Genomic DNA, 19531 nt, shown 5'->3' with positions numbered 1-19531 from the left:
CATACCCTTTTCATCATAATGGTCCATGACATTTGTGATCACAAGTCTCAATACACTTGTCATCACAATGCTCCCTGACACTTGTCGTCAGAATGCTCCTTGAACCCTGTCACGAAAAGGCTCCATGCCTTTTACATCACAATGCCCCATGCCGTTTTCATCACAATGCTCCATGCCATTGTCATCAAAATACTCCACAAGCTTGTCATCAGAATGCTCCATGACCCTTGTCATCACAATTCTCCATGCACTTGTCAGCACAATGCTCCCTGACCCTTGTCATCACAATGCTCCAAGCCATTGTCATCACAATGCTCCATTACCTTTGTCATCAGTATCATCCATGACACTTGGCATCACAATGCTCCATGCCATTGTCATCACAATGGGCCATTACAAATGTCATCAAAATGCTCCCTGACACCTCTCTTAACAATACTGCATGACCTGGTCATCAAAATGCTCCATGCCCCCTGACATTCCAATGTTTCATAACACCTGTCATCAAAATTTTCCATAAAACTTTTCATTAAATTGCTCCATGACCCTGTCATCAGGATGCTCCCTGCCCTTCTCATCACAATGCACAACGCCCTTGCCATCAAAATGCTCCTGACCTTTGTCATCACAAAGATCAATGACACTTGGCATCACACTGCTCCAAGTCATTGTCATCACAGTGCTCCAAGAATGCTCTCATCACATTGATCCATGCCTATGTGTTCACAAAGCTCCATGACACATTTCATCAGAATGCTCCATGGCCTTCTCATCACAATGCTCCATGTCCTTGCCATCACAATGCTCCATTACAACAGTAATAACAATGCTCCATGACCCCTGCCATCAAAATGTTCCATGGACTTGTCATCACAAAGCTCCATGACCCTTCTCATCACAATGCTCCAAGAACCCTGTAATCACAATGCTCTATGCCGCTTTTCATCTCAATGATCCATGAATCCTGTCATCACAATTCACCATGCCCATCATCATAATGCTTCATGCTATTGTCATCACAACAAAATCAAAATGCTCCATGACCTCTGTCATCACAATGCTCCAAGACCCCTGTAATCACAATGCTCCATGCCCCTTTTAATCAGAATGCTCCATGAGACTTGTCTTCACAAGTCTCCATGGTCTTCTCATCACAATGCTCCAGGACCTTGTCATCACCATGCTCCATTCCCTTGTCATCACAATTCTCCATGACCCCTGTCATCACAATAATCCATGAACATTTTTAGCCCAATGCTCCACGACCTTCTCATCACAATGCTCCATGGCGAATATCATCACAATGCTCCATGACCACTGTCATCACAACACTCCATGACACCTGACAACACAATGATCCGGGACTCTTCTCATCACAATGCTCCATTCCTTAGTCATCACAATGCTCCATGACCCCTGTCATCACAACACTCCATGAACATTTTCACCCCAGTGCTCCATGACCCTTGTCATCACAATGATCCATGCCCTTGTCATCCCAATGCTCCATGACACCTGTATTCACAATATTCCGTGAAGCTTGTCCTCACAGTTCTCCATGACACATGTCATCACAGTGCTCCATGCCTTTGTCAGGAAAATGCTACAAGACCTTGTCATTACAGTCCTCTATGCGCTTGTCATCACAATACTCCATTTCCATTGTCATCACAATCCTCCATGAACCTTGGGATCACATTGCTTCATGCCCTTGTCATCACAATGCTCCATGCTCCTTGAAGTCAAAATGATCCATACCTCTGTCATCACAATGCTCCAAACACTTGTGATCACAATGTTCCATAACACTTGTCATCACAACGCTCCATGATGCCTGTCATCACAATACTCCATGCCCTTTTCATTACAAAGCTCCATGACCTTTGTCATCACAATTCTCAATACACTTGTCATCACAATGCTCTATGCCTTTCTCAGCACAATGCTCCATGACCCTTGTCATCACAATGCTCCATGCGCTTTTCAGCACAATGCTCCTTGACACATGTCATCACAATGCACCATGCGCTTGTCATCACAGTGCTCCACAATCTTGTCATCACAATTCCCCATAATATTTGTCATCACAATGCTCCATGCACTTCTCATCAAAATGCTCTCTCACCACTGATATCACAATGCTACATCAGTTTTGTCACAATACTCCGTCACCCCTGTCATCACAATGTTCCATGACTCCTGTCATCACAATGCTACATGCACTTATCATCAAAATGTTCGATGACCCATGACATCACAATGTTCCATAACACCTGTCATCAAAATGTTCCATGACACTTTTCATCAACTTGCTCCATGACCCTCTCATCACAATGCTCCATGCCCTTGTCATCACAATGAACAACGCCCTTGCGATCAAAATGCTCCATAACATTTGTCGTCACAAATATCCATGACGCTTGGCATCACAGTGCTCCATGTCATTGTCATCACAGTGCTCCATGAACACTCTCATCACATTGCTCCATGCCCTTGTCTTCACATAGCTCCATGACATATGTCATCAGAATGCTCCATGGCCTTCTCATCACAATGCTCCATGCCCTTGCCATCACAATGCTCCATTACCCCTGTCATAACAATGCTCCATGACCCCTGCCATCACGATGTTCCATGGCCATGTCTTCACAAGGCTCCATGACCCTTCTCATCACAATGCTCCAAGAACACTGTAATCACAATGCTCTATGCCCCTTTTCATCTCAATGATCCATGAACCCTGTCATCACAATGCACCATGCCCATCATCATAATGCTTCATGCTATTGTCATCACAAAGAAATCAAAATACTCCATGACCACTGTCATAACAATGCTCAAAACCCTTGTGATCACAATATTCCATAACACTTGTCATCACAAAGCCCCATGAGGCTCGACATCACAATTATCCATGGTCTTCTCATCACAATGCTCCATGACATTCGTCATCACAATGCTCAATACACTTGTCATCAAAATGCTCCCTGACACTTGTTGTCTGTATGGCTTTGAACCCTGTCATGACAAGGCTCCATGCCTTTTTCATCACAATGATCCATGCCCTTTTCTTCACTGTGCTCCATGCCCTTTTCATCACAATGCTCCAAGACCCATGTAATCACAAAGCTCCATGCCCTTCTCATCACAAAGCTCAATGACGCATGCCATCAGAATGCTCCTTGGTCTTCTCCTCACTATGCTCTATGCCCTTGTCATCACAATGTTCCAAGACCCCTGTAATCACAATTCTCCATGCCCCTTTTCATCAGTATGCTCCATGAGACTTGTCTTCAAAAGGCTCCATGGTTTTGTCATCACAATGCTCCAGGACCTTGTCATCACAATGCTTCATGACCTTCTCATGAAAATTTTCAATGGCCCTTGTCATTATAATGCTCCAAGCCCTAATCATCACAATGCTCCATTATATTTGTCATCACAATCCTCCATTACATTTGGCATCACAATGCTCCATGCCATTGTCATCGCAGTGTACCATGACATATATCATCACAATGCTCCCTGACACCTGTCTTCACAATACTCCATGACCTTATCATCACAATGCTCCATGCCCTTGTCATCACAATGCACCATGCCCACTCTCAGCACAATAATCTATGAAACTTGTCAGACCAATGCTCCATGCCCCTGTCATCACAATGCACCATGCCCTTGTCATCACAGTGCTCCATGACCCGTGTCATCACAATGCTCCTTGACTCCAGTCATCACAATTCTTCATAACGTTTTTCATCACAATGGTCCATGCCTGCGTCATCACAAGGCTCTGTGACCTTTGTAACCAAAATGCTCCATGAACTTTTCATCACAATTCTCAGTGACCCTTGTCATCACAATGCTCCATGTCTTTGTCAGAATAATGCTCCATGACCATTGTCATCACAATGTGCCATGCGCATTTCATCACAACTGTCCACAACCTTGTAATTGCAATGCTCCATAAACCTTGTAATCAAAATGGTCCATGCACTTCTCATCAAAATGCTCTCTCACCAGAGATATCACAGTGTTCCATCACTAGTCATCACAATACTCCCTCACCCCTGGAATCACAATGATCCATGACCCTGTCATCACAATGCTACATCCACTTATCATCACAATGTTCCATGACCCCTGCCAGCACAATGTTCCATAAGCCCTGTCATCAAAATGCTCCATGACCCTTTCCATCCCAAAGCTCCAAGACCCCTGACAACAGAATGTTCTATAACCCCTGTCATCTAAATGTTCCATTACACTTTTTATCAAATTGCTGCATGAACCGGTCATCAAAATGCTCCCTGCCCTTCTCATCACAATGCACCATGCCCTTTTCATCAAAATGCTCCATGACTTGTCATCACAAAGCTCCATGACTCTTGGCATCACAATGCTCCATGTCATTGGCATCACAATGCTCCATGTACCCTCTCATAACATTGCTCAATGCCCTTGTCATCACAAAGCTCCATGACACTTGTGATCACAATGCTCCATGACCTTCTAATCACAATGCTCCATGCCCTTGTCATTACAATCCTGCATGACCCATGTATCACAGTGTTCTGTGCCCTTGTCATCACAATGCTCCATACCCACTCTCATCACAATAATCCATGAAACATTTCAGACCAAAGTTCCATACCCTTCTCATCACAATTCTCGATTACCCCGGTCATAACAATGCACCATGACCCCTGCCATCACAATATTCCACGGCCTAGTCATCACCAGGTTCCATGGCACTTCTCATCACAATGCTCAAGACCCCTGAAATCACAATGCTACATTCCCTTGTCATCACAAAGCTCCATGACGCATGTCATCAGAATGTTCCATGGCCTTCTCATCACAATGCTCCATACCGTTGTCATCACAATGCTCCAAGACCCCTGTAATCACAATGCTCCATGCCACTTTTCATCTCAATGCTTCATGAAACCTGTCATCACAATGAAGCATGCCCATCATCATAATGCTTCAGGCTATTGTCATCACAATTAAATCAATATTCTCCATGACCTCTGTGATCATAATGCTACAAACCATTGTGATCACAATGTTGCATAACACTTATCATCACAAAGCTCTATGACACTTGTCATCACAATGCTCGGTGCCCTTCTAATCACAATGCTCCATGCCCTTGTCATTACAGTCCTGCATGAACCATGTATCACAGTGTTCCGAGCCCTTGTCATCACAATGCTCCATTCCCACTATCATCACAATAATCCAAGAAACATTTCAGACCAAAGTTCCTACCCTTCTCAGCACAATGCTCCATTACCCCTGTCATAACAATGCACCATGACCACTGCCATCACAATGTTCCACGGACTAGTCATCACAAGGTTTCCTGACACTTCTCATCACAATGCTCAAGACCCCTGAAATCACAATGCTACATTCCCTTGTCATCACAAAGCTCCATGACGCCTGTCATCAGAATGTTCCATGGCCTTCTCATCACAATGCTCCATGCCCTTGTCATCACAATGCTCCAAGACCCCTGTAATCACAATGCTCCATGCCCCTTTTCATCTCAATGCTTCATGAACCTAGTCATCACAATGAACCATGCCCATCATCATAAAGCTTCAGGCTATTGTCACAACAATTAAATCAATATTCTCCATGACCTCTGTGATCATAATGCTCCAAACCCTTGTGATCACAATGTTGCATAACACTTATCATCACAACACCCCATGACGCTCATCATCTCAATTATCCATGGTCTTCTCATCACAATGCTCCATGAACTTTGTCAAAACAATGCTCAATACACTTGTCATCACAATGCTCCCTGACCCTTGTCATCAGTATGCTCCTTGAACCCTGTCATGACAAGGCTCCATGCCTTTTTCATCACAATGATCCATGACCTTTTCATCGCAACCCTCCAAGATCCCTATAATCACAATGCTCCATGCCCTTGACATCACAAAACTCCATGACGCATGTCATCCGAATGCTCCATGGCATTCTCATCACAATGCCCCATGCCCTTGTCATCACAATGCTCCAAGACCCCTGTAATCACAATGCTCTATGCCCCTTTTCTTCAGAATGCTCCATGAGACTTGTCATCACAAGTCTCCATGGTCATCTCATCACAATGCTCCAGGACCTTGTCATCACCATGCTCCATTCCCTTGTCATCACAATGCTCCATGACCCCTGCCATCACAATAATCCATGAACATTTTCAGCCCAATGCTCCACGACGTTCTCATCACAATGCCCCATGGCCAATATCATCACAATGCTCCATGACCACTGTCATCACAACACTCCATGACACCTGACAACACAATGATCCGGGAGTCTTCTCATCACAATGCTCCATTCCCTATTCATCACAATGCTCCATCACCCCTGTCATTACAACACTCCATGAACATTTTCAGCCCAGTGCTCCATGACCCTTGTCATCAAAATGATCCATGCCCTTGTCATCCCAATGCTCCATGACCCTTGTATTTACCGTGCTCCGTGAAGCTTGTCATCACAGTGCTCCATGACACATGTCATCACAATGCTCCATGCATTTGTCAGCAAAATGCTACAAGACCTTGTCATTACAGTCCTCTATGCGCTTGTCATCACAATACTCCATTTCCATTGTCATCACAATATTCCATGATCCTTGGGATCACATTGCTTCATGCCCTTGTCATCACAATGCTCCATGCTCCTTGAAGTCAAAATGATCCAAACCTCTGTCATCACAATGCTCCAAACACTTGTGATCACAATGTTCCATAACACTTGTCATCACAACGCTACATTATGCCTGTCATCACAATCCTCCATGCGCTTTTCATTACAAAGCTCCATGACCTTTGTCATCACAATTCTCAATACAATTGTCATCACAATGCTCCCTGACAGTTGTCATCAGAATGCTCCTTGAACCCTGTCACGAAAAGGCTCCATGCCTTTTACATCACAATGCCCCATGCCGTTTTCATCACAATGCTCCATGCCATTGTCATCAAAATACTCCACAAGCTTGTCATCAGAATGCTCCATGACCCTTGTCATCACAATTCTCCATGCACTTGTCAGCACAATGCTCCCTGAACCTTGTCATCACAATGCTCCAAGCCATTGTCATCACAATGCTCCATTACCTTTGTCATCAGTATCCTCCATGACACTTGGCATCACAATGCTCTATGCCATTGTCATCACAATGGGCCATTACAAATGTCATCAAAATGCTCCCTGACACCTCTCTTAACAATACTGCATGACCTGGTCATCAAAATGCTCCATGCCCCCTGACATTACAATGTTTCATAACACCTGTCATCAAAATTTTCCATAAAAATTTTCATTAAATTGCTCCATGACCCTGTCATCAGGATGCTCCCTGCCCTTCTCATCACAATGCACAACGCCCTTGCCATCAAAATGCTCCGACCTTTGTCATCACAAAGATCAATGACACTTGGCATCACACTGCTCCAAGTCATTGTCATCACAGTGCTCCAAGAATGCTCTCATCACATTGATCCATGCCTATGTGTTCACAAAGCTCCATGACACATTTCATCAGAATGCTCCATGGCCTTCTCATCACAATGCTCCATGTCCTTGCCATCACAATGCTCCATTACAACAGTAATAACAATGCTCCATGACCCCTGCCATCACAATGTTCCATGGCCTTGTCATCACAAAGCTCCATGACCCTTCTCATCACAATGCTCCAAGAACCCTGTAATCACAATGCTCTATGCCGCTTTTCATCTCAATGATCCATGAACCCTGTCATCACAATTCACCATGCCCATCATCATAATGCTTCATGCTATTGTCATCACAACAAAATCAAAATGCTCCATGACCTCTGTCATCACAATGCTCCAAGACCCCTGTAATCACAATGCTCCATGCCCCTTTTAATCAGAATGCTCCATGAGACTTGTCTTCACAAGTCTCCATGGTGTTCTCATCACAATGCTCCAGGACCTTGTCATCACCATGCTCCATTCCCTTGTCATCGCAATTCTCCATGACCCCTGTCATCACAATAATCCATGAACATTTTTAGCCCAATGCTCCACGACCTTCTCATCACAATGCTCCATGGCGAATACCATCACAATGCTCCATGACCACTGTCATCACAACACTCCATGACACCTGACAACACAATGATCCGGGACTCTTCTCATCACAATGCTCCATTCCCTAGTCATCACAATGCTCCATGACCCCTGTCATCACAACACTCCATGAACATTTTCACCCCAGTGCTCCATGACCCTTGTCATCACAATGATCCATGCCCTTGTCATCCCAATGCTCCATGACACCTGTATTCACAATACTCCGTGAAGCTTGTCCTCACAGTTCTCCATGACACATGTCATCACAGTGCTCCATGCCTTTGTCAGGAAAATGCTACAAGACCTTGTCATTACAGTCCTCTATGCGCTTGTCATCACAATACTCCATTTCCATTGTCATCACAATCCTCCATGAACCTTGGGATCACATTGCTTCATGCCCTTGTCATCACAATGCTCCATGCTCCTTGAAGTCAAAATGATCCAAACCTCTGTCATCACAATGCTCCAAACACTTGTGATCACAATGTTCCATAACTCTTGTCATCACAACGCTCCATGATGCCTGTCATCACAATACTCCATGCCCTTTTCATTACAAAGCTCCATGACCTTTGTCATCACAATTCTCAATACACTTGTCATCACAATGCTCTATGCCTTTCTCAGCACAATGCTCCATGACCCTTGTCATCACAATGCTCCATGCGCTTTTCAGCACAATGCTCCTTGACACATGTCATCACAATGCACCATGCGCTTGTCATCACAGTGCTCCACAATCTTGTCATCACAATTCCCCATAATATTTGTCATCACAATGCTCCATGCACTTCTCATCAAAATGCTCTCTCACCACTGATATCACAATGCTACATCAGTTTTGTCACAATACTCCGTCACCCCTGTCATCACAATGTTCCATGACTCCTGTCATCACAATGCTACATGCACTTATCATCAAAATGTTCGATGACCCATGACATCACAATGTTCCATAACACCTGTCATCAAAATGTTCCATGACACTTTTCATCAACTTGCTCCATGACCCTGTCATCACAATGCTCCATGCCCTTCTCATCACAATGAACAACGCCCTTGCGATCAAAATGCTCCATGACATTTGTCGTCACAAATATCCATGACGCTTGGCATCACAGTGCTCCATGTCATTGTCATCACAGTGCTCCATGAACACTCTCATCACATTGCTCCATGCCCTTGTCTTCACATAGCTCCATGACATATGTCATCAGAATGCTCCATGGCCTTCTCATCACAATGCTCCATGCCCTTGCCATCACAATGCTCCATTACCCCTGTCATAACAATGCTCCATGACCCCTGCCATCACGATGTTCCATGGCCATGTCTTCACAAGGCTCCATGACCCTTCTCATCACAATGCTCCAAGAACACTGTAATCACAATGCTCTATGCCCCTTTTCATCTCAATGATCCATGAACCCTGTCATCACAATGCACCATGCCCATCATCATAATGCTTCATGCTATTGTCATCACAAAGAAATCAAAATACTCCATGACCACTGTCATAACAATGCTCAAAACCCTTGTGATCACAATATTCCATAACACTTGTCATCACAAAGCCCCATGAGGCTCGACATCACAATTATCCATGGTCTTCTCATCACAATGCTCCATGACATTCGTCATCACAATGCTCAATACACTTGTCATCAAAATGCTCCCTGACACTTGTTGTCTGTATGGCCTTGAACCCTGTCATGACAAGGCTCCATGCCTTTTTCATCACAATGATCCATGCCCTTTTCTTCACTGTGCTCCATGCCCTTTTCATCACAATGCTCCAAGACCCATGTAATCACAATGCTCCATGCCCTTCTCATCACAAAGCTCAATGACGCATGCCATCAGAATGCTCCTTGGTCTTCTCCTCACTATGCTCTATGCCCTTGTCATCACAATGTTCCAAGACCCCTGTAATCACAATTCTCCATGCCCCTTTTCATCAGTATGCTCCATGAGACTTCTCTTCAAAAGGCTCCATGGTTTTGTCATCACAATGCTACAGGACCTTGTCATCACAATGCTTCATGACTTTCTCATGAAAATTTCCAATGGCCCTTGTCATCATAATGCTCCAAGCCCTAATCATCACAATGCTCCATTATATTTTTCATCACAATCCTCCATTACATTTGGCATCACAATGCTCCATGCCATTGTCATCGCAGTGTACCATGACATATATCATCACAATGCTCCCTAACACCTGTCTTCACAATACTCCATGACCTTATCATCACAATGCTCCATGCCCTTGTCATCACAATGCACCATGCCCACTCTCAGCACAATAATCTTTGAAACTTATCAGACCAATGCTCCATGCCCCTGTCATCACAATGCACCATGCCCTTGTCATCACAGTGCTCCATGACCCGTGTCATCACAATGCTCCTTGACTCCAGTCATCACAATTCTTCATAACGTTTTTCATCACAATGGTCCATGCCTGCGTCATCACAAGGCTCTGTGACCTTTGTAACCAAAATGCTCCATGAACATTTCATCACAATTCTCAGTGACCCTTGTCATCACAATGCTCCATGTCTTTGTCAGAATAATGCTCCATGAACATTGTCATCACAATGTGCCATGCGCATTTCATCACAACTGTCCACAACCTTGTAATTGCAATGCTCCATAAACCTTGTAATCAAAATGGTCCATGCACTTCTCATCAAAATGCTCTCTCACCAGAGATATCACAGTGTTCCATCACTAGTCATCACAATACTCCCTCACCCCTGGAATCACAATGATCCATGACCCTGTCATCACAATGCTACATCCACTTATCATCACAATGTTCCATTACCCCTGCCAGCACAATGTTCCATAAGCCCTGTCATCAAAATGCTCCATGACCCTTTCCATCCCAAAGCTCCAAGACTCCTGACAACAGAATGTTCTATAACCCCTGTCATCTAAATGTTCCATTACACTTTTTATCAAATTGCTGCATGAACCGGTCATCAAAATGCTCCCTGCCCTTCTCATCACAATGCACCATGCCCTTTTCATCAAAATGCTCCATGACTTGTCATCACAAAGCTCCATGACTCTTGGCATCACAATGCTCCATGTCATTGGCATCACAATGCTCCATGTACCCTCTCATAACATTGCTCAATGCCCTTGTCATCACAAAGCTCCATGACACTTGTGATCAAAATGCTCCATGACCTTCTAATCACAATGCTCCATGCCCTTGTCATTACAGTCCTGCATGACCCATGTATCACAGTGTTCCGAGCCCTTGTCATCACAATGCTCCATTCCCACTATCATCACAATAATCCAAGAAACATTTCAGACCAAAGTTCCTACCCTTCTCAGCACAATGCTCCATTACCCCTGTCATAACAATGCACCATGACCCCTGCCATCACAATGTTCCACGGACTAGTCATCACAAGGTTCCCTGACACTTCTCATCACAATGCTCAAGACCCCTGAAATCACAATGCTACATTCCCTTGTCATCACAAAGCTCCATGACGCCTGTCATCAGAATGTTCCATGGCCTTCTCATCACAATGCTCCATGCCCTTGTCATCACAATGCTCCAAGACCCCTGTAATCACAATGCTCCATGCCCCTTTTCATCTCAATGCTTCATGAACCTAGTCATCACAATGAACCATGCCCATCATCATAAAGCTTCAGGCTATTGTCACAACAATTAAATCAATATTCTCCATGACCTCTGTGATCATAATGCTCCAAACCCTTGTGATCACAATGTTGCATAACACTTATCATCACAACACCCCATGACGCTCATCATCTCAATTATCCATGGTCTTCTCATCACAATGCTCCATGAACTTTGTCAAAACAATGCTCAATACACTTGTCATCACAATGCTCCCTGACCCTTGTCATCAGTATGCTCCTTGAACCCTGTCATGACAAGGCTCCATGCCTTTTTCATCACAATGATCCATGACCTTTTCATCGCAATCCTCCAAGATCCCTATAATCACAATGCTCCATGCCCTTGACATCACAAAACTCCATGACGCATGTCATCAGAATGCTCCATGGCATTCTCATCACAATGCCCCATGCCCTTGTCATCACAATGCTCCAAGACCCCTGTAATCACAATGCTCTATGCCCCTTTTCTTCAGAATGCTCCATGAGACTTGTCATCACAAGTCTCCATGGTCATCTCATCACAATGCTCCAGGACCTTGTCATCACCATGCTCCATTCCCTTGTCATCACAATGCTCCATGACCCCTGTCATCACAATAATCCATGAACATTTTCAGCCCAATGCTCCACGACGTTCTCATCACAATGCCCCATGGCCAATATCATCACAATGCTCCATGACCACTGTCATCACAACACTCCATGACACCTGACAACACAATGATCCGGGAGTCTTCTCATCACAATGCTCCATTCCCTATTCATCACAATGCTCCATGACCCCTGTCATCACAACACTCCATGAACATTTTCAGCCCAGTGCTCCATGACCCTTGTCATCAAAATGATCCATGCCCTTGTCATCCCAATGCTCCATGACCCTTGTATTTACCATGCTCCGTGAAGCTTGTCATCACATTGCTCCATGACACATGTCATCACAATGCTCCATGCATTTGTCAGCAAAATGCTACAAGACCTTGTCATTACAGTCCTCTATGCGCTTGTCATCACAATACTCCATTTCCATTGTCATCACAATATTCCATGATCCTTGGGATCACATTGCTTCATGCCCTTGTCATCACAATGCTCCATGCTCCTTGAAGTCAAAATGATCCAAACCTCTGTCATCACAATGCTCCAAACACTTGTGATCACAATGTTCCATAACACTTGTCATCACAACGCTACATTATGCCTGTCATCACAATCCTCCATGCGCTTTTCATTACAAAGCTCCATGACCTTTGTCATCACAATTCTCAATACAATTGTCATCACAATGCTCCCTGACAGTTGTCATCAGAATGCTCCTTGAACCCTGTCACGAAAAGGCTCCATGCCTTTTACATCACAATGCCCCATGCCGTTTTCATCACAATGCTCCATGCCATTGTCATCAAAATACTCCACAAGCTTGTCATCAGAATGCTCCATGACCCTTGTCATCACAATTCTCCATGCACTTGTCAGCACAATGCTCCCTGAACCTTGTCATCACAATGCTCCAAGCCATTGTCATCACAATGCTCCATTACCTTTGTCATCAGTATCCTCCATGACACTTGGCATCACAATGCTCCATGCCATTGTCATCACAATGGGCCATTACAAATGTCATCAAAATGCTCCCTGACACCTCTCTTAACAATACTGCATGACCTGGTCATCAAAATGCTCCATGCCCCCTGACATTACAATGTTTCATAACACCTGTCATCAAAATTTTCCATAAAAATTTTCATTAAATTGCTCCATGACCCTGTCATCAGGATGCTCCCTGCCCTTCTCATCACAATGCACAACGCCCTTGCCATCAAAATGCTCCTGACCTTTGTCATCACAAAGATCAATGACACTTGGCATCACACTGCTCCAAGTCATTGTCATCACAGTGCTCCAAGAATGCTCTCATCACATTGATCCATGCCTATGTGTTCACAAAGCTCCATGACACATTTCCTCAGAATGCTCCATGGCCTTCTCATCACAATGCTCCATGTCCTTGCCATCACAATGCTCCATTACAACAGTAATAACAATGCTCCATGACCCCTGCCATCACAATGTTCCATGGCCTTGTCATCACAAAGCTCCATGACCCTTCTCATCACAATGCTCCAAGAACCCTGTAATCACAATGCTCTATGCCGCTTTTCATCTCAATGATCCATGAACCCTGTCATCACAATTCACCATGCCCATCATCATAATGCTTCATGCTATTGTCATCACAACAAAATCAAAATGCTCCATGACCTCTGTCATCACAATGCTCCAAGACCCCTGTAATCACAATGCTCCATGCCCCTTTTAATCAGAATGCTCCATGAGACTTGTCTTCACAAGTCTCCATGGTGTTCTCATCACAATGCTCCAGGACCTTGTCATCACCATGCTCCATTCCCTTGTCATCGCAATTCTCCATGACCCCTGTCATCACAATAATCCATGAACATTTTTAGCCCAATGCTCCACGACCTTCTCATCACAATGCTCCATGGCGAATATCATCACAATGCTCCATGACCACTGTCATCACAACACTCCATGACACCTGACAACACAATGATCCGGGACTCTTCTCATCACAATGCTCCATTCCCTAGTCATCACAACACTTCATGAACATTTTCACCCCAGTGCTCCATGACCCTTCTCATCAAAATGATCCATGCCCTTGTCATCCCAATGCTCCATGACACCTGTATTCACAATACTCCGTGAAGCTTGTCCTCACAGTTCTCCATGACACATGTCATCACAGTGCTCCATGCCTTTGTCAGGAAAATGCTACAAGACCTTGTCATTACAGTCCTCTATGCGCTTGTCATCACAATACTCCATTTCCATTGTCATCACAATCCTCCATGAACCTTGGGATCACATTGCTTCATGCCCTTGTCATCACAATGCTCCATGCTCCTTGAAGTCAAAATGATCCAAACCTCTGTCATCACAATGCTCCAAACACTTGTGATCACAATGTTCCATAACATTTGTCATCACAATGCTCCATGATGCCTGTCATCACAATACTCCATGCCCTTTTCATTACAAAGCTCCATGACCTTTGTCATCACAATTCTCAATACACTTGTCATCACAAAGCTCTATGCCTTTCTCAGCACAATGCTCCATGACCCTTGTCATCACAATGCTCCATGCGCTTTTCAGCACAATGCTCCTTGACACATGTCATCACAATGCACCATGCGCTTGTCATCACAGTGCTCCACAATCTTGTCATCACAATTCCCCATAATATTTGTCATCACAATGCTCCATGCACTTCTCATCAAAATGCTCTCTCACCACTGATATCACAATGCTACATCAGTTTTGTCACAATACTCCGTCACCCCTGTCATCACAATGTTCTATGACTCCTGTCATCACAATGCTACATGCACTTATCATCACAATGTTCGATGACCCCTGAAATCACAATGTTCCATAACACCTGTCATCAAAATGTTCCATGACACTTTTCATCAACTTGCCCCATGACCCTGTCATCACAATGCTCCATGCCCTTCTCATCACAATGAACAACGCCCTTGCGATCAAAATGCTCCATGACATTTGTCGTCACAAATATCCATGATGCTTGGCATCACAGTGCTCCATGTCATTGTCATCACAGTGCTCCATGAACACTCTCATCACATTGCTCCATGCCCTTGTCTTCACATAGCTCCATGACATATGTCATCAGAATGTTCCATGGCCTTCTCATCACAATGCTCCATGCCCTTGCCATCACAATGCTCCATTACCCCTGTCATAACAATGCTCCATGACCCCTGCCATCACGATGTTCCATGGCCATGTCTTCACAAGGCTCCATGACCCTTCTCATCACAATGCTCCAAGAACACTGTAATCACAATGCTCTATGCCCCTTTTCATCTCAATGATCCATGAACCCTGTCATCACAATGCACCATGCCCATCATCATAATGCTTCATGCTATTGTCATCACAAAGAAATCAAAATACTCCATGACCACTGTCATAACAATGCTCAAAACCCTTGTGATCACAATATTCCATAACACTTGTCATCACAAAGCCCCATGAGGCTCGACATCACAATTATCCATGGTCTTCTCATCACAATGCTCCATGACATTCGTCATCACAATGCTCAATACACTTGTCATCAAAATGCTCCCTGACACTTGTTGTCTGTATGGCCTTGAACCCTGTCATGACAAGGCTCCATGCCTTTTTCATCACAATGATCCATGCCCTTTTCTTCACTGTGCTCCATGCCCTTTTCATCACAATGCTCCAATACCCATGTAATCACAATGCTCCATGCCCTTCTCATCAAAAAGCTCAATGACGCATGCCATCAGAATGCTCCTTGGTCTTCTCCTCACTATGCTCTATGCCCTTGTCATCACAATGTTCCAAGACCCCTGTAATCACAATTCTCCATGCCCCTTTTCATCAGTATGCTCCATGAGACTTCTCTTCAAAAGGCTCCATGGTTTTGTCATCACAATGCTCCAGGACCTTGTCATCACAATGCTTCATGACCTTCTCATGAAAATTTCCAATGGCCCTTGTCATCATAATGCTCCAAGCCCTAATCATCACAATGCTCCATTATATTTGTCATCACAATCCTCCATTACATTTGGCATCACAATGCTCCATGCCATTGTCATCGCAATGTACCATGACATATATCATCACAATGCTCCCTGACACCTGTCTTCACAATACTCCATGACCTTATCATCACAATGCTTCATGCCCTTGTCATCACAATGCACCATGCCCACTCTCAGCACAATAATCTATGAAACTTGTCAGACCAATGCTCCATGCCCCTGTCATCACACAGCTCCGTGACACTTGTCATCACAATGCTCGATGCCCTTCTCATCATAATGCTCCATGTCCTTGTCATTACAATCCTCCATGACCCATGTATCACAGTGTACCGTTCCCTTGTCATCACAATGCTCCATGGCCAGTCTCATCACAATAATCCATGAAACATTTCAGACCAATGCTCAATGCCCTTCTCATCACAATGCTCCATTACCTCTGTCAACAATGCTCCATGACCCCTGCCATCACAATGTTCCACGGCCATGTGATCACAAGGCTCCATGACCATTGTCATCACAATGTTCCAAGACCCATATGATCACAATGCTCCATGCCCTTGTCATCACAAAGCTCCCTGACACATGTCATCAGAATGTTCCATGGCCTTCTCCTCACAATGCTCCATGCCCTTGTCATCACAATGCTCCATACCCTCGTAATCACAATGCTCCATGCCCCTTTTCATCAGAATGCTCCATGAGACTTGTCATCACAAGTCTCCATGGTCATCTCATCACAATGCTCCAAGACCTTGTCATCACCATGCTCCATTCCCTGGTCATCACAATGCTCCATAACCACTGTCATCACAAGTCTCCATGACACTTCTCATCACAATGCTCCAAGACCCCTGTAATCACAATGCTCCATGCCCCTTTTCATCACAATGTTCCACGATCCCTTTCATCACAATGAACCATGCCCATCATCATTATGCTTCAGGCTATTGTCATAACAATGAAATCAAAATGCTCCATGACCTCTGTCATGACAATGCTCCAAACCATGGTGATCACAATGTTGCATAACACTTATCATCACAAAACCCCATGACGCTATTCATCACTATTATCCATGGTCTTCTCATCACAAGGCTCCATGACTTGTCATCACAATTCTCAATACTCTTTTCATCACAATACTCCCTGACACTTGTCGTCAGTATGCTCCATGAACTCTTTCATGACAAGGCTCCATGCCATTTTCATCACATTGATCCATGCGCTTTACATCACAGTGCTCCAAGAACCCTGTAATCATAATGCTCCTTGCCCTTGTCATCACAAAGCTCCATGATGCAAATCATCAGAATGTTCCATGCACTTCTCATCACAATGCTCTATGCCCTTGTCATCACAATGCTCCAAGACACCTGTAATCACAATGCTCCATGCGCCTTTTCATCTCAGTGCTCCATGAACACTGTCATAACAATGAACCATGTCCATCATCATAATGCTTCAGTCTATTGTCATCACAGTGAAATCAAAATGCTCCATGACCTCTGTCATCACAATGCTCCAAACCCTGGTGATCACAATGTTGCAAAACACTTATCATCACAACACCCCATGACGCTCTTCATCACAATTATCCATGGTCTTCTCATCAAAATGCTCCATGACTTTGTCATCACAATTCTCAATACACTTGTCATCACAATGCTCCCTGACACTTGTCGTCAGAATGCTCCTTGAACCCTGTCATGAAAAGGCTCCATGCCTTTTTCATCACAAAGCCCCATGCTGTTTTCATCCCAATGCTCCATGCCATTGTCATCAAAATACTCCACAAGCTTGTCATCAGAATGCTCCATGACCCTTGTCATCATTATTCTCCATGCACTTGTCAGAACAATGCTCCCTGACCCTTGTCATCACAATGATCCAAGCCATTGTCATCACAATGCTCCATTACCTTTGTCATTAGAATCCTCCATTACACTTGGCATCACAATGCTCCAAGCCATTGTCATCACAATGGGCCATTACATATGTAATCACAATGCTCCCTGACAACTCTCTTCACAATACTGCATGACCTGGTCATCACAATGCTCCATGCTCTTGTCTTCACAATGCGCCATTCCAACTGTCATCACAATAATCCATGAAACTTATTAGACCAATGCTCCATGCCCTTGTCATCACATTGCTCCATGCTCTTGTTATCACAATGTTCCAAGACCCCTGTAATCAGAATGCCCCATGCCCCTTTTCATCAGTATGCTCCATGAGACTTGTCATCGCAAGGCTCCATGGTTTTCTCATCACAATGCTCCAGGACCTTGTCATCACAATGGTTCATGACATTGTCATGAAAATTCTCAATGGCCCTTGTCTTCATAATGCTCCAAGCCCTAGTCATCACAGTGCTCCATTATATTTGTCATCACAATCCTCCCTTGCATTTGGCATCACTATGCTCCATGCTATTGTCATCGCAATGGACCATGACATATTTCATCACAATGCCCCCTGACACCTGTCTTCACAATATTCCATGCCCTTGTAATCACAATGCTCCCTGCCTTTCTCATCACAATGCACCACACCCTTGTCATCAAAATGCTCCATGACCATTGTCATCACTAAGCTCCATGACCGTTGACATCACAATGCTCCATGTCATTGTCATCACAATGCTCCATGAACCCTCTAATCACATTGCTCCATGCACTTGTCATCACACAGCTCCTGGACACTTGTCATCACAATGCTCGATGGCCTACTCATCACAATGCTCCATGCCCTTGTCATCACAATGCTCCATGAACCCTGTCAACACAATGCTCCATGACTCCAGTCATCACAATGCTTCATAACGTTGGTCAATACAACGGTCCATGCCCGCGTCATCACAAGGCTCTGTGACCTTTTTAACCACAATGCTCCATGAACATTTCATCACAATGCTCCATGAGCCTTGTTATCACAATGCTCCATGCCTTTGTCAAAACAATGCTCCATGACCCTTGTCATCACAATGTGCCATATGATTTTCATCACAATGATCCACAACCTTGTCATCACTCTGCTCCATCAACCTTGTAATCAGAATGCTCCATGCACTTCTCATTCAAATGCTCT

This window comes from Mesoplodon densirostris, unplaced genomic scaffold (assembly GCF_025265405.1).
Source record: "Mesoplodon densirostris isolate mMesDen1 unplaced genomic scaffold, mMesDen1 primary haplotype scaffold_35, whole genome shotgun sequence".
NCBI classification, from domain to species: Eukaryota; Metazoa; Chordata; class Mammalia; order Artiodactyla; family Ziphiidae; genus Mesoplodon; species Mesoplodon densirostris.
The sequence above is the reverse complement of the archived record's forward strand: the minus strand, read 5'-3'. Positions refer to the sequence as shown.